Source organism: Pararge aegeria, chromosome 5 (assembly GCF_905163445.1).
Source record: "Pararge aegeria chromosome 5, ilParAegt1.1, whole genome shotgun sequence".
Lineage (NCBI taxonomy): Eukaryota > Metazoa > Arthropoda > Insecta > Lepidoptera > Nymphalidae > Pararge > Pararge aegeria.
The window spans coordinates 7,309,259-7,328,193 of NC_053184.1; the positions used below are offsets into that span (position 1 = coordinate 7,309,259).

The 18,935-nt window shown below is 34.8% G+C and overlaps 1 protein-coding gene across 1 annotated transcript in view; it reads left to right on the plus strand.

The window, feature by feature from the left end:
* Positions 1–8,205: 8,205 nt before the first annotated feature.
* Positions 8,206–18,935, plus strand: part of LOC120623898 — a 32,854-nt gene continuing 22,124 nt past the window's right edge. The window contains exon 1 of the mRNA XM_039890186.1: positions 8,206–8,374. The gene's annotated coding sequence lies outside the window, so the exon portion shown is untranslated. The remainder of the gene's footprint in view (positions 8,375–18,935) is intronic.

Genomic DNA, 18,935 nt, shown 5'->3' on the forward strand with positions numbered 1-18,935 from the left:
GTAGATATGTTAGTTGATGTTATGCTTATGACTCATTTGTAGATATGGAAGATCATGAAACAAGACATAATATTAGCTGCTGCCCGCGTTCTTCGGCGGTGTTTATTGAGGTTTTTTTTAAAAATCCCGTGGGAACCGTTTGTTTTTCTGAAAAGTATTCTATGTTGTTTTCCGTTAACTAACTCTATGAGATGCAGTTGATTGCTTAATTATGGCATAAAGGATGACAGAGAAACAATAAAAGACATTTTCGCATTCATAATATTGGTAAAGATTAAATAAAACCTACTATTGTAGCCTACTGCAGTAGGTTTTATTTAAGTACACACACAGTAGTAGGATTATATATATAAATCTTAAACTTTGGTAACACGTTTTCCGATTTAGGAACTCTATCTACTTAGCTATACAATATAGTATAGAGCAATATTAACGGAATAACGGAATAACGAAATACTGTTAAAGGGTGCATAAGTATATTTCATAAGGTATCGCCGTGTTAAAGTATTAAATAGAAAGAAGCATATTTATTTTTCCATTCAAACTAATTCAAAACATTCTAAGTGTGACAACCCTATTGAAGATAAAAGACCGACACGTGCATAGTAGTTACCTACGCTACGCGACGCGCACCTAATAAAGTGGCAGGAGTCACTTAATTTTTCTTCTGCATGTGATGTTAGGGCTGTATCTGATTTCTTTTAGTAAAAACTATGTCAATGGTTAACTCAAAAACTATTTGTATTTTAGTTTCACAGATATTTGTTGATGTTGGAAAAGAGCAACTGCTGAGTTTCTTGTCAGCTACTTCTAGGTAAAATCTGGCTTCCGAACCGAAGGTGGTAGAAATACAACAAACAGACAGACTTTACATTTCAAAAGTGCTATGAATTTTTGAATTTAAGTAATTTTACGCTATAAAGATTCTTGTCTCATGATTCTTTCTCTTACCGGCCTACCTTTTTAGCACCACGGAATATAGGTAAAGATGAAGTCTGGATGATCTAAATACTATAAGGATTCATGAACTAAACATTGCTTCCAGATTTTACAAAAACGTGACGGACGTGGACGTGGACGTAAGTCATGAACGAAAAACGACATGCTTTCATGAATTTTGATTTGAGCGCTACATGGATTTTTGATTCACAATCTAAACGCTACTTAGATTCATAAGTCATGAACAATATACGGTTTCATGAGTCATGATGATGAATATTAGAGTCTTCAACTACATAGAGTATTGAGCTATGGTGGAGAATACTTTACTGAAAGCTGTTGATATATTAAAAGAGACATAAAATAAAATGCACTCAACACCAACAGCATATTATTATTAAAATTGACATATTTTTTGTTTTCATGAAAAATTATACGGAGAGTTCAGTGAGAAAATTGTATACAAAAGTACTATAAGGTAGGTATACTGAATTATCAGCTTATCGCAGAATGGCTAATGAACTGGCCCTTAATCAGCCGACGACGACGTGATGTCTCAATAACACAACAAAACTATTATAGTACGTAAAAAGTACCTACTGTCTACTGTGGTCATATGATAATTTGTGAATCAAATGAGCTAGATTGTCGCCACGTGCCGTATGGACTCGATAAGTTGTACCTATTTGTACAATAAAAATAAACTGGAGTAATATAATACTTGTGATATCTACCCCAGTCCCTGACGTAGGTACGCCCCGTTATAAGTTTGACCAGTTTGTCGGGCTGAATCGTCTTGCTCGTAGGTTTGACGTTTTCCAACCTTCTGAGTAAGCTGGATTCCAAAAGGCCTTTAGTACCATAAACTAAACCCATGCGCTGTGGCAGGTCATACAAATAGAGAATTGTATAGTCATCCACTTTGCTTAGCGCTTGTGGACTATGGGAAAGCCTTTGACACGGTGAAATCTTAGGCTTTGTTCACCTGAAGTGATTCCGAATCGACTACTGCAATATCCAATACTGAAGTACTTGTACATAGAAACCACGGTTTCAGTCAGTTTACAGGCCCAGACTACGAGGGCAATAAAATTGCAGCAAAGAAAGTGATAGGAAGATGAAATCTGCTGGATGGAACTACATCTGGATCTTCAGAACCTTTATCTTTCTAGTTCTCAAACAGGCTTGTCATCAACAAAAACGGCGAATAAATCACTATTGATGTAGTCTTGATGGCAGAAACTGTGGGAGAACTAAATTCAATGCTCAATGAAATTAGCAGAGTGTCTTACATGAGCAAGACTGAGATAATGTCTGATGCTTATATTGTAATCGTTGCCAATGTAATGGAAAAGATCTCTGCTTTCGAAATTATCTCTTTTTACATATAATGATGGTATACTGGACGATGTTGTCTCATGTGACTCATGTAAATTTTCACGTAATTTTCGTGAAATTTTCTGATGTGTGCAGTGCGAATTTGATACGACCAACGGATCGGGCGACGCCCTCAAGGTTTCTTTCCCAGCACTTCTCCAGATCATCTGTTTTTCATCTGGAAAAGTGACCGAAGTACTTAAGAAAAATCCTCTAAATATAGGTGCTGCCTTTTTCTTATTTTGAGCTTCTTCAGAATGGATGCGTTGGTTCGAATTATAATTTATACATGATGATATTAATTGGTTTATTTATTTCGTTTGATGATGATGATGGTTATTTATATTACTATGACGTACAGTTCATTTTAAAAACAAGGAAACCCGCCGAATTGAACTCGGGTGGGCAGCATTCGGGAAGCTTTACGCTACCTTCTCGCCCGAAATTCCTTAGTGCCTGAACCTGAAGATCAGAGAATGATGTTGGCAGTAATGACTAACAGATCCGGAACATTGTACTGGATAACAACCATAGATGAAACGTCGCCTTTCGTGTAGGCATAGACTCATTCCTACATACGTAAGTAGGTCTCTATCAAATACTCGTGATTATCAAATTGCGATAATCGCAAATAGAGGCGACCGTACAACGTAATCAAAATGTTGATTATATTTCATGTTCATGGAAGAAAATGATGTGAAACCGAATAAAGAAATAGGTACAAAAAAGTCTATTGGTATTGGGTGACTCTCGCTGATATTCTCAAAATACCTACTGCAAAAAAACTTTCCCAATAAAATGAGTAACCTCGTGGAAACTGCAACCTAACCTGCGAATAAGTAGTAGAGAAGAAGGTACAATGACTAAGGCACATCTGCATGATCATCATTATCGGTCCCTTACTGGCCCGCTTCAAAGCACAGTTCTCCTCTCAGAATGAGAAGAGCTTTGGCTGTAGTCCACCGCGCTGGCCACATGCGGATTTATAGACTTAGAGAACTAGATTAGGCATGCAGGTTTCACAATGTTTTCCTTTACCGTTAAAACCAGTGATATTTAATAGCCTGATTATATTATAGTTTGTTTCCATAGAATTAATTTCATTTTTCTTATAGGTATAGGTATGGTTGTCTATCATACCTAGTTTCTTACCGAGTTTTCCGTATCGAACAATTAATTATTATTAATGGAAGCGTTTGAATGGACTTTGTATTTTTGCAACGAGATGTAGTTATGTCAATAATTTTGAATGCAAATGTCAACTTGTATAATCCATACTACCTAACCCATTTATTTAATATGTTACTTTTGTAAGCATTTTGTTTGATCTTACGTAAATGTGAGTGTCCTTTGTTAACGCAACAACAGAAAACTCTTTTTTTAGAACGCAGGTGGATACCTGGATACCACATGGATACTTATAAAACTAAAAAATTTCTGACAAAAAAGGACCGAAAAAAAAAGCAAGAAATAAATATTTTCAACAGTAAAAAATTCTAGGTACTTTCCTTGTTAGGTAGGTAGCTACTACAAAAAATTAAACCGTACCTATACAATACTTAGTAAATTTACGTTTAACTTGGCACCGACTTAAAAATATTGTAGAAAATATCAATTTCATGCCTTTTAGATGCTAAACAAAGTCGGTTGTGTTTGTAAAAAAATAAAATCTTACGCTTTCACGGTAGTTTTGTTAATATCTAACTTATAATAGCCCAATGTCAAGCCGGAGGCCGAGGTGTAAATGGCTGAGGAGCTCTCCCAGCACTTCACTATCAGCTTTTTTATTGTGATGAGCATAAATTAGCAGCCATATACCATAAGCGAAGAGCAACCCGTGTAATACTAATTATTTTATGGTTCCGGTGGCTATTCAAGGTCTTCATCATCAGTTCCACTTGACTATAATATGGTGCTTTCGAAAGAAGATGCACAAGTTCCTTTAGAAAATACTTAAATTGTTATAGCCTATAATATTTGAAGAATTCCCTCGATTTCTCAAGGATGCCTCCAACAAATCTTCACAAATTAAAATGGTAAAGCAACCTCTGTGTTAAAGCGTACCAAAAAAAAAGAATCGTCAAAATCGGACGGAGAACCTTTTTAGGTCGCTTGAAAATTAAATGAGAAAATTGTTAATATAACCTGGAACTAAACTCAATGCAATAATTGTGTGCCAACATAAGTCATAAGCAAAACTCATAACAACTTAATCATAGTTTACCTACATATAGACTAAGAGGCATTGATGAACGAACGTGTAAGTCCATCAATGACTATTGTGGCCAAGGCTTCTCATAGTGGCTAGTCTCATATAATGCGCGAAATCGAGGAAATAAAAAGTTCTGCCTAGGTTCCTACTAGGCAGAATTTTTTATTTCTAAATACAATTACTTTTAAAAATGACGAACAACTATAATTTTTCCCGCGTTACAAGTGTTAATTTCTGTTTTTTTTTATTTTTAAACAGTTGATTATTTGCAAGTTCAATATTTCAATACCACCTTTGATAGGTGGCAATATTTCGGAGTAAAAAACGTTGAATTTTTCAATCATACAACAGATATGAGTTTATTTTGTGTGAGTACATACTATATATAAGTCCAAACAGTACAGATACGGATTTTCATACAACATTTGCCGGCCGCAGTTCACATTTTTTACCCATTTGACCAGAACAGCAATTTCGATTTATCTCGGAAAAGGTTTCAAGAGAACGCTGAAATTTCCCATCCAAGCGTTTTTCAGAATAATATATTTTATTAGTACCCACTTACCTTAATTTTTATGCAGCTGCTAATCTACATAATAAGAACGCCGACTGCAAGAACAAACGCACTTAGCACGCTCCCTAACGCGTGATCTCACAGTGGCTCACTGAAACGTACATAATATAAATTCAAACCAACAAATAGCCGCTAAGTGTAGTTATAAAGTGTGTATGAGTATCGCCAATTGCTTTATCATAAAATTCCTACACTTATGCAAAACTGCATGTTTGCTTCACAATAATATTTTACCTAACTTGGGATAGTCAATTAAATTCTTATTCATTCGGTCAAAATGTTGGAGAAAAGAAATCAAAGTTAAATATTTTTATATTCTATTCTTTATTTACATTCATTCGACATTATTAGTTAATTACTAATTATAACTATTTACTACTTATGTAACACGTTATGTTGCGAGTGTGAACTTAGATAATTCAGAAATATCCATAATCAAACATTTGAACATCGATATCTTAGATAATATTATGCTGAATGGAATTAGGGGGTAAGTTTTCTTTGATTTCCGTACCTACCATGCTATTAATAAATCAATAAAAGACATACAAACGTTAAAAGTCTACTATTTTTTTACAATTACAAAACCTACCCGTATAAGTAAATATAATATACCCACTGATATAATAATAGAATCATGCGGTAACACGTTTTGTCCCTGTGGTAGATTTCAATTATATTGAACTAGCCTAGCCTTTGAGTTCGTCCACCTTTTGGTTATACATTAGACCCATAGGTCAGATCTCTCGCGATAAAAAGTATCTATTCTATTTTATCAGCACGGTTAGCATAGAAAGGGGACCTGCCAAAGCACTGGGAACAGGAGTAGTTTACCCCCTTGTATTGCCGGAGAGTTGATAAAGCCGTGGGAAATATCTCTTTCCCATGCTAACCGCACGGGCTACAAGCTATATCAGTGCCAAATTCCACCAGATTGGGTCAAAGTTTGAGTCTAAAAAAAGTAACAAACAAACAAAGACTTTCGCACTTAAAATCTCATAAATAGCCCGATAGAACCGCATATCTATCCGGTAATAAAATAAATAAAGTATTTATATGTAATATAAAAGCACGTGGTGAGTTTATGTAGGTACCTTCTTGATTTCAGATTCAGGGCGAATTTATGTTATTGTTTTATTACTTATGTATTAAAATGTATAAAGCATAATAAAGTAATTTAAGTCGTTAACATAGTTAAGTGGAGCATAGTTAAATTACTCTTTTTCCCTTTTCGTAAAAAGGATTGTAAAATATTTTTTACAGAAATATGTTTACAACAGAACGTGCACCATTGTTTGCCAGTGAAGTAAAAAAAAATTACACTCAAAAAAATAATCGCCCTCTCTGACCCTGTGTCGTAATGATTCATAAAGGTCCCAAGTTAGTTTCATATTCTCCGATTTAACTAAAGAATATTTATCAAAGCATATTGCAAGCATCAATATGAATCTAAGACGTTGATTGCTAGACAATAGCACTACAGCAGACAGTGTTAACGAGCAACTTGTTAGTAATTATTAATTAGTTAACTTCGTTACTAGCCAATACCTGAAGCCCTTAAAACCTTAGCCTAGGTACCTTGCACTGAAGAAAAGTGCATAAAATATGATCAAATCAAATCAAATCAAATCCTTTTATTTGCATAATAGATCGATAGATAGATCTATCCTTCTGATATTCTTTTTTTTTCTTACAATATGCAATATGTAATGAATAAGTATTTGCTGTTTGTTTTTGTTAAGGCGATACAAAAACTATAGAAAGATATGCCATCCATACAAAGTAATGTTATAATCTATATATATAAAAGAAAGTTTTGTTAGTTACACCATTTATAACTCAAGAACGGCTGGACCAATTTTTATATTTTGGATATTTGATTTTTGGAGTCCTCTTAGACCGGAATAGGATAATAAGTATTAAATTATAACATTCATAAAAAAAAAAATATTCGCAGTACGAAGTTCGCCGGGACAGCTAGAAATATTATAAATGCGGAAGTTTGGCTGTTTGTTTACTTGTTTATAAGTTACCTACGTCCGGCTTAGTTACTGCACCTTCAGACGGACTGATATAAACGTTCCTACTATTTTTTGAAACATTGCTATAAACCACATAAACCGTGGAAACTCTGTGAAAGCTCAGTGTAATAAATAAATAAACCAAGTCCAATAATTGGATACAAATCTATAGTGTATACCCTATATAAGTGTATACTGTAGTAGTAGTTTTGTAGCTTTAGTGTTTTTATTCGTCGTTTTATAAAAGCTAGAAACCAAAGCCCTAAAACCAGTTAAAAAATTTACACATGTCAACATCGTTAGCAATATCTGGCAATATTTCTGTCCTGAGTTTCTGACATTTTTCTGTGATTCTATAGTTGTCTATAGTTTCAACTCAAACAGTGATGTTCATTTTTTAATCGATATTTCCTGAACGTTCTTAAAATTTTTAGATCAGTTCAGCTGTCCTAACCTATGTTTTTTGTTTGGCAGAGGTATTTGCTAATAAAATGTAAAACAAAGTGGAAACCGATTTCATAGGTAGATAGAATGTTGATTTCTTTCATAGCCTGTAGTGTAAATAATAGTGTAAACAGGAAAAAGATTTTTCAGCTTACCACGTAAAGAAAGCTGAAGTTATAAGTTAGCTATTATTTCAATAAATGAAATTTCAAAACGACAGTTAGTTATTTTTTTAAGTAACATTTCTTACTCTGCGATTGCATAATAAATGGACAAGACTTGAAATAAATACAATAATAGAGAAGAAAGATATAACAAAGCCGCTGGAGTAGAGCAAAGGAGGGCGGCGTATTATAAAGCGATAAAATAACATCAGTAATCGAAATATCTACATTCGAAATGGCGTGCACATAGTAGATGTATGTGACAGCTGTACCTATATAAAAGGCTGAGGTATTTGAGTTGAGTTTTTCATTTTCGTGCGCACCGCACCGCATTGTGAAATTATTATCGACAGCGATTTGTCGTACAACACTATGAGTGATCGGATCTGACTTCTGTCATCTGTGGTCATCATTACATTAAAAAAAAATCCACGAAAATTAGTCTTTTATTTTGTTGTTTGAGAGAACGTTGTTTAAGTTTAATTTACTTTTTTAAAATTGGATTCTAGTGTGTAAGTTTGTGTAATACACATAGAGTTAAATTATTTGTTAAATCAAAATTTGCGTGTTCTATGTAACTAAATTGAAATGAAATAACATTTTATTTCAAAACAGCTATTTTATGGGAATCATTCGTGAAACGGTAAGTTTTACTTATTTATTTAGTTTGTAGGTGAAAACTGTACAAAGCTTTTTGCCTTGGCATACATTTTATGCATCACGCATGATTCCGACAAATTGTAGATGTGCCATATGAACTGTTAACAGGCTCACCGTACTAGAAGATTATAAAGTTTACGAACTTTAAGAAGACTTTCATACAACATGTTCTGCATATTTTGTAAATAATTAATACATGTAGACACATCATAAAGATTATCAATAAGTAACTGATTTGAGATTTTTAATCAGTTATCTTAGTATTTACGTAAAAGTTGAAAGTTACAAACTTATTGACAGTTTGTAACTTTCAACTTTTTGTAATAATATATTTTCTATATTTATTGCAAGGAATAACTGAACTGGAGTGTGGAAATCCTTTGTAATTCTTTTACTATGTAACGAGTACTATTTGCGCCTTAGATTAATTTGAAAGATGGAGTATAATTTAATTTAGTGCACTAGTAAATCTAGCATTCCAAACATTGTGCTGAAATAAACAAATATTAATACCCTCAAAGTTAGCGTAATTTGTGTTATGGGTACTAAGTTAACTGATGAATAATATACAGATAAAAATCCAGACACTGAAAAACATTCATGTTCATCATGGTCAGAAACATGGTCACTGTCAGCTGCGGCAATCAGCAGACAAATGTATATTTGTACAAATTAAATGGATTAAAAAGTCAATTTAAAATCAAGACATATTTAATTTTTAATTACTTTTTGTTAAATATAAACATCAAAAGCCACAAATGCTACTCAAACTGTTTTTTTTTTTAAATAATATTGAAAATTACTGATTGTTTTTAAATTGTGAGTAGTTTTTTAACCAATGTCATGCCTTGCCATGTCAGTAACTAAGCACACTTTGGAAAAAAAACTGAAAACAATATACATATAAATGAAAATGCTATATATAGGTACAATTTTTTTTTAATAATATATTAAAGTAAAAAATTTATGATGTATAAAAATATAGTAAGTACTCTTTCGAATTGCACTCTTTAATTTTACCTGTCCTCATCAAAGTACTACACACCACTCCATCATAGGTGTGTTGGTAATTAAGAAAGGTAGCCTGTGGCCATATAGTTTCTGTTACTGTACAGTTTTCTTACAAGATGATCATTTTCTTATGAAGATAATAAAAAGGTCACTGCCCGTCATCAACTGTTAGCAAAGTATAAGAATCGGAGGGCCGTTTTACACTAATAACCAATCATTTTGATATTTTAATGACTTTAAACCCATCAACTGCCTTGTGACCACTCGACCAACAGAGCCATGCTGCCAAGCAATGTAGCGTTCAGGTATTCATGGTACTCCTTGTATCTAAGTTCCCCTGCTGAAGTAGCCTTAGATTGTAGCCTATAAACATGCATCAAAAAAGCTATCTAGTGTTCTTTAATTACATAGCTGACAGAATCTTTAGGTGCCTTTTCAACTAGTCTAACAAGTTCTACAGCTCTCACCGAAGAGGTGGTCTGTGGGCTTATTATCAACAAAGAACTAGAGACAGGCTTTATAATTAATTCTACAACAGATAATTTGGCACAATTCAATCTGGATACAATTCTATTTCAATTATTGTGTAAAGGCATATAAATTTCTTAGCAGTCCATGCATTCACCATTTGGGTGCAGTTTCTATCATGTGAGAAGAAGAAGCGCCGAGCAGCTCCCAGGGCTTGCAACTTGGGTGTAGGTTTAATGGTCTTTTGACATATGTCAATTCACTGCTCAAACTGCTCCCCTACCTCAACAAATTTGATAGGAACCTGTAAGTGTAGCTTTACTAACTCGCATAGTAAGCACAACACATACTCATAAGTACCTGTTAAGGTTATTCTTTTTTCAATTAACTGATTGATCTTTTTACCTACCTACATTGTGATGCAAACTCAAATGTTTTTTATACATAATTTTCTATAATTGTTATGAAACATTCATTTTCATTCGTACAATTAGTGAAATAGGAAATGATTGTTAAGCCAATTTAAGCCTGTTTATTTTACTTGCACAACAGTAATTATGGCTAAACTTTTTTATGTGCAGTTCAATGAAAAATGTCATTGTTGTTATTTTAATTAATTAGTATCCAACCCAGGTTGACAGATCGGAATTTGAGAAGAGAATCTGCAAATACTAAAGTGTACTTATAACTTTTATTTTGTGCCTACTTAATAAAATTTTATGACACTAGAGAATTGCAGTTTAGTTTATATCAACCAATATAATGACCATTATCATAGATATGGGGCAATAACATTGATAAAATATATCAGCTATTGTTGAAAAGTGTATCACATAATATTATAATATCACATATCATAAACACAAACTGGATAAGATTACTTCAAAACTCATCAGAGCAAAGTTTATACAAATATCATGCATCCTAATAGTGAAATCTCAGTGAGCCAAAATATATCGACGTGATAATGTTTACCATTAGATAAGATTTTAGAAACATTTAATGGTGAAACTATGAATTTTATCTATTGCTAACATTTTGGTTTTATAGGAATAAAAACCATTAACATCCCATTAGCTTTAGCACTTAATGACAAGGGTCTCCTCCCAGAATGAGAAGGGATTGGGCCATAGTCCACCGCGTTGGTCAAGTGCGGATTGGTAGACTTTACTCGCGTTTGAGAACATATCAAGAACAACGCCAGCCGTATGTTCGTTTTAAACAATATAATATCACTTGATTTAATAGTGATAGAAAATATTTTCAGGAAACCTGCATGTTTGTTCTCTAAAAAGTATCTACTAAAAGGCGTCTGATTTGTATCAATCAACACGTGGCCAGCCTGATTTACTACGGCCTAAATGGTAAGGTATATTATGCAAGTGGAAGTGGATCAAATATGGCTTTATGTTAAACGTCGACCGAACAAAACAAACGATATGAACTCATGTGTTATGTGACTGGGTTTTTTTTCAGGAACTTATTTTTTCATTTCTTATTCTCCTTAAATATATTCTATAAAAAAAATTAAAAACTGAAATATAAGGCACGATTAAAGATGTTATTAATCAACGTTTCACATAACGCCTCATGACCCCTGCCCTGCGGTCAGTTGTACCTACCATAGATTCGATGAAATTAATAACAATATTTTAAGTCGAGAATAGTACTGATATAAATGGTACGCATGTTACATATCAGCTGGTTTTAATAAGATCAAAATCACAACATTGTAAATTGCGGGAAATTACCCTTCCTGAACAACAAAATTTAATTTTAAGGTTAATTTAAGTTTAAGTTAGGTTTTCGTAATGATATGAATCAATTAATACCTTACATTTCATAGAAAAGTAGTTAATTAGGTGTACGGTAATCCGTGCTCCTGCTCGAATAACTAAAATTAATAGATATCAACAAATCATTTAAAGTATTTTAAGCCAGTCAGGCGCACAATATATCACTAAGTGTTCAATCAACGATATAAATATTATAATTGTTGGAATCATTGACCCATGACTAATAAATATAACACCATTACTAACAATGCGAATGGAAACTAACCGAGTAAATAAGTTTTTGCAAGCGACTGAATTCCCGCGAACTGCTGTGTGTTAGGAATAAATGCGGACTTTGAACTTTTTTTAAGAACTAATTTCAATGGCTATTATTTACTTAAATTGGTTTTAACTTATCGATTCTGTTACTTCATTCAGGAACTAGCTATTCCGTTTGGCGTAACCGACGAAACAAGAATTGTATAGGAGAAGGTTTATTGGAACATATCTAGAGATGAATATGCTGTTAAATTGAAATTGAATAAATTCAAATTCATAAGAAAAAATTAAGAATTTGCATTTTATCAGTTACGCTAAACATTAACCCATGACCGCCAGGGTAATGGGTTAATGGCGATATTATTGTTCAAGAACCGCATAATTATAGACGTAAATTTCTCACTCGACCTAGTACAAACTGCGCGATCGAGTGCCACAGGTTTAAAAGAAACAGTATCTCCAATAATAAAGCTAGGCACAACTTGGAACCGATTTATTGGAATTGTTATAAAAAGTCTAGGCATATGGAATTACATTCACACATACTTGGGTGCGGCAGTGAGTGCGGGGCGGTAGCGCATATCCATTATCCATGACTTTGTCTTTGCGAGGCACAGTTGCTTGTTCATTCCTTAGATGCTGCTCAAAAGTTTAAAATGAAGTTAGATGGCATTCAGGCTACATAGGTTACTTACTGACTATAGTATGCATCTATTTTTGACGGCCGATTGGAGCAGTGGGCAGCGACCCTGCTTTCTGAGTCAACGGCCGTGGGTTCGATTCCCACAACTGGAAAATGTTTGTGTGATGAACAGGAATGTTTTTCAGTGTCTGGGTGTTTATATTATGTATTTTATAAGTATTTATGTATACTATTCATAAATTTATCGAACAGGCTTCGTTCTGCTGCCTTAACGGCAAAGAAGATACGCCATATGACCGACGTAGAAACTGCTAGACTGGTTACTTTCACAGCATTATATATGAAATTTACCTTTGGGGTAATGCTGCTGATATTAGCACTATTTTCGTGCTGCAGAAGAGGGCAGTTCGTTCGATCCACAAAATGGGTCCGAGAGAGTCATTGAGAGATAAATTTAAAGATTTTAAAATAATGACAGTGTACATAATGACATATAGTTAGTACATATTTGAAAATTTAATGTACGTTCATAAAAACATTTCTAAATTTAAGAAAAAATGTGACTGCAATAATTTAAACATTAGAAGTAAGAATAAACTTACAGTGCAATATACTAGGTTACATAAAATTCATAATTCGTTTAAAGGAAATTGCATACAATTCTACAATAAACTACCAATTGACATCTTGGAGATGTCTCTTAAAAAGTTCAAAGTTTGTATTAAACGTAAGCTTATAGAAAAGTCCTATTATAGTAGGACTACGTAATCGATAAAAAAGCTGGGGTGTAAATTATTGCTCTAACCAGGTTGCTCTTCTAATAATTTAAAATGACATTGTGAGATGGTGATAACAAAAAACAACCGGCTAAGTTTGTTGTGGGCTTCTTCTTAGACCAGGACGCGTTTGGAACTCTCGTAGCTTTAGTTTTATGTTTACGAATATGGTTATCGCCATTATCTCACTACCGTGTAATTCTTATGTACGCATCAAAAGTGCCACCTATACACATATCTTTATTCAAGTAGGCCCTACTTGAATAAAGATATTTTTGACTTTGACTTTAAAAAAATTCATCAGTCATCTTAGCATCCATAAAACAAGCTACGCTTACTTTGGGGCCAGATGGCGATGTGTGTATCGTATTAAAAAAAAAAAAAAAATTTATGTGTCTTAAAAATGCCTCTCCGAGCCATTGGTGTATGCCAGTACGATGTATAATGTCATCATGGAATTCCTAAAAATTAGGTATTTGCACAGCCGCTCGTGACTTTTGGCTGTCCGGTCAACTTAGATCGCTTGTATAACAGCAATACCGTATATGTAAAGTACCGATACAGCTTTCGAATGGTCATCTTCCAATAGTAAGGTGGGTAGAATATATGCAGTGACTCGGATTGAACTTTGAAAGTCAGTCAGTAATTACAGAATACGTTAAAAAAGAGTTAAGTTAAGCCTATTAGTGACTTTTATAAATAGCCTATAAAAGTCCACTGCTGGACTAAAGGCCTTATTTTATTTTATATATTTTTTTTATAAATAATAAATAAATATACTACGACTTAGTAGCTTGTGTTATGGGGACTAAGATGTCCGATGAATATATTTATGAATAATATACATAAATACTTATAATGTACAAATAAACACTCAGACACTGAAAAACATTCGTGCTTATCACACAAACATGTTCCAGTTGTGGGAATCGAACCCACGGCCATTGACTCAGAAAGCAGGGTCGCTGCCTACTGCGCCAGTCGGCCGTCAAACGACTACGACTAACGACGGCATTATGAACACGCTGCTGGGCAGACGGGTCAGTGATCGCACTAGGTGCTTGCAATTACCTTATGCCTTTTATAACACACGCGGGTCAAAATGGGGTGGCGACAACTATATTCTGATTTGCCTTTACCAGATGGCATACTCATTATCATCACCATCATATCAACCCATTATCGACCCACTGCAGGGCACGGGTCTCCTGCCACGATGAGAACCCCTTCTTAAGGCCGTATTCTACCAAGTTGGCCCAGTGCGGATTGATGGACACCACACACGTTTGAGAGCAGTATGCAGAACTCTCAGACATGCAGATTTGCTCACGATGTTTTCCTCTACCGTTTAAGCAAGGGATATTTTAATAGCTCAAAACGCACAAAACTTAAAAAAGTTAGAGGTGCGTGCTGGGATTCGAACTCGGCCCCCCGAAATTGAAGTCGAAGTGTTGCCCAATGGGCTATCACTGCTTCTGTATAAATAGATATTCAAAGTATAATACTTGCTAATAACTAGAACATTACAACGTGTAATTTCCATAATACCTTGATTATCTCGTTTGCCAACGAAGTTTATTTAAAGAACACCTCATAAAAAGCGACATTATTGAGGCTGTTATTTAAAAAAAATACTTTACATTATCTGTACCTACATGTTAATAATACACAGATGAATAATTTAAGTCTGTCTACTTAAATTATTCATCTGTGAATCGCGACACTCCAGTTTGAGATTATTTTTGGTTTTCTTTTTATTCCAACGTCCTTTATCCAGACACAGCCGAACAGATTCAAAGGCTCACAGGCTCCGTTGATTTTTATTACGCAATCATTGCAGTATACTTTAGTAAACACATTAATACTTCTTACCTTAAGTTGCCATCATCATCATCATCATCATTCTTAGCATATTATCTTCACTGCTTCGACAAATGCCCCCTCCTCCCTCATAGAAGAGTAGTATTTGAACCCATCACGCTGCACCAATGCTAGTTGGCGGGTTGTTGCTTTATTTTCACTCTTAGCTTATGATTATACACATGATATTTGTTTGATGATATCTATCTTCTAACATTTTTTACTCGATTTATTTTAGTTACTCCTCGGCAACAAGATCTAGCTGCAGGTTAATGTCATTACCAAGTAGGTTATAAAGCAAAAAAATGCCACTTGGACTCTTGTTGGGAGCGACGTTTGATGGAGAAAGTTTTTTCTAGAAACTAGGAGTCCTAGATAACCTGCGGATGTTGTTTTCACTCGGTGCATATAAAATAATTGGTTTTGGAATAATATTTTTTTTATACTTTTAGTAAATGATGGTCAAGAAAGTAAATAAAAACTAAAAGTTAGTGATGAATTTATATAATTAATGACAAGGTTGCATGGAACCATGATGATTTTCACCATATGCAACTGCTGGATTTTTTGCCGGCTACTTCAGTAGAGTCACTACAAACAGACATAATTGACGTTTCAAATGTGCTTATAAAGTATAACGAATTTTGAATTGAAACAATGTTATTCAAAATATCTTTATCAATCACGTATTATATTTTTTTACTTTGTTCTATACTACTTTTTATATTACAAATGCGAAACTGTCTCCGTTTATTTTTTCGTTGATCGGTTTAACTTATGTAACGATTTCTATAAAATCTGCAGTTAGACATAGGATACATTTTATGCCGAAAAAGCATGCATATACCGTTCCGACGAGATTAAGAAAAAATGCTTTAATGCCAAAATAAAACTTGACATAATTTTGCATACGGCTATAATATAATAGCTAGCATTCGGTTCATCACTTTCAATGGCCCATAACAGTCCTCTACTGGAATATTGGCCACTACTAACATGAGGGCTTGGCTATAAATCACACCCTGGGCTGACAGACGGGTTGGTGATCACAGTAGATCGTAGTAGTAGCACAGAGTACGCTGCTGACAGTTATATATTCCCTTAGTCGCCTCGTACGACACTGGCGAGAACAGGGGGGAGTTGTTGACAACTGTATGTTGATCTGCCGTCACCAAAATCTTTCCGCAAACCGGTTACGTAAGAACATACTTTTAAAAGGAATAGCGGGCGAAGTTGCGGGCAGCATTTATTTATCACAATATATGTAAGAGGGCAGTGTTTTATCTACATATATACGTAGATATGTACTAATGCTGTGTCAGCATCGCCAGACGATAACAATGCGGGTTATTAACCATATCAATACGCAATAGACGTACTGAACCGGTCAAGTGTGGGTGAGACTAGCACACCTAGGTTCCGCACCTGGGAAGGAAGCGTAAAAATAAATAATAAATAAATATACTACGACTATACACACATCGCCATCTAGCGCCAAAGTAAGCATAGCTTGTGTTATGGGTACGAAGATGACTCATGAATATTTTTAATTGAATAATATACATAAATACTTATAATATACATATAAACACCCAGACACTGAAAAACATTCATGTTCATCACACTAACATTTTCCAGTTGTTGGAAATCAAATATTTTTCGAGTTATGTTTGTTTTGTATTGCCTATTCACTCTTACCTTGAAGGCATTCAAGTTGTATGAATCAAGGAACACCGAAGCCGGAAGAGCGTTCCAAACTTTTGCAGTGATGAAAAGCGCTTCGTGCGTGTTGCCTGTATGTCAACCACATAAGGATGCCACCGTTCACGGCGTCTCCGTGGAAGAATGGTGCCGGAGGAACAAGATTATGAAGTTCCTGAGCACACTCGCCAAATAATTTCCTGTAAAAAAACCGCCAGGCAGGCAACATTACGTCGGTGCTTTAAGCTGTGCAATTTCGCCTGACTAAGGGATTCGTTGCCGATGATTCTTCTGGCGTGACGATCCACCTAGTCTAAGGCTACAGTTTGGTACTTGGCAGATCCATCCCACAGGTCGCTGCAGTATTCCATGCTGGTTCAGATTTGAACCTGGTAAAGTGTAAGAAGTTGTCCCGACGTGAATTACCGCTTAACCTTGTTAAGGATACCAAATCTGTGTCTGTCTCAAAAACGAAATACCTAGGACGTGCTTGATTATGAAAAAGTTCCTTCCTAGGCAGTCTTATAAGAGGGAGGTCCCGCGATCGATCCCCGGCGCGGAAAAATAAGCCTTTGTTCAAATACGAAGCTCTATAGTATAGCTCTATAATAGTAAGTAGCATTGCTGTGTTCCGGCCTAAAGGACGTGGTTACGGGCACATGAGGCTTAAGGTTGATGGGCACACGGCGGCACTTTGTTTTACGTCTTCTTTGTAAGCCGTGTGAAGTGTTGCTGCGTTTATAGGCGATGGTTTCCACTTCCCATCAGGTGGGCCATCTGCTTGGTCCATCGATTGTTATTCTGTAAAAACAGACGAACACGAATTGGAATACGGAAGATAGGCAGGTATGTTTTTGCATAGTTCTGTTTGGCTTAACAAAATAAATATCATTTTCAATCTGGCAAAAAAACCAACCGAGCTCTTTTTGGCTATGACATTCAATACACACGAGAATACACGTATCAAGCCGGCCTTGGTTGAATGAATCTCCGAATCCAGTGTGGAGATTTTTCAAAAACTTGCCCGTAGCAACCGGCGAAATTGACGTGTACGAAATTGACCTGTGCGAGTAGATTAATGTTTTTTGTGCATTCATCTGTTCTGACATCATCTGGGTTATTGCCCCCACATAAACTTTTACCGGAGCAATTGTTATATAGAAAAAAACAACTAACATTGTTAATGCTATTCAAGTCCAGTGATATTCCACTAGTGCTTTAGTCCATACATTTTTAAGAGTATGCTAAAATAGAAAAAATCGAATGACCGCTTATTTCAAGAACTACTTATGCTATCGAATTGAAATTCAGAATCATTTTATTTATTTATTTAAACAGCTTTACTGCATAATAAAGGAAACACACACAGGAACACTTACAATAACATAAATTTTATGCAAAAGGCGGCCTTATCACTAAAAGTGATCTCTTACAGGCTACCTTAACTAATGGAATAAGGCAATGAGAGACGGGAAATCTCAATTCTATATTAAAAAAATATATACATAAATAATAAAATAAAATAATAAATGCAATAATATAATATATATAAATATAATATATATTAATATATATGCATAAATACACATACATATACATTATACATATAATATTAACATGTTTATAGTGACAAATAGTGCCTCCTTACACGACTTTTAAAAATCGCAAGGGATTTAGAGCGTCGAATGTCATCAGGGAGTGTGGAATAAACTCCCTGATGACATTCGACGCTCTATATACCATTTATACTCTATATTCCATATACCAATTATCATCACTCATCATTATCATCACCAACCCATTTTCGGACTATTATAGGACGCGGTCTAATTTAAAGGTCTGAGAAGGTGCTGTGCCGTGTAGCATCGGCTCCATGGAGCAATCGGCAGCGACTAGGCCATCGACGATGGGAACCGCCATGCATTGGGGGTTAAAATCTTGGCGAGAGTGCGGTGAATACGCAAGTGAATCCCGTAATCTTTGGGTGCCAGCCCCATGTAACTATTCTTTTTCCCCCAACGGTGAACGAAA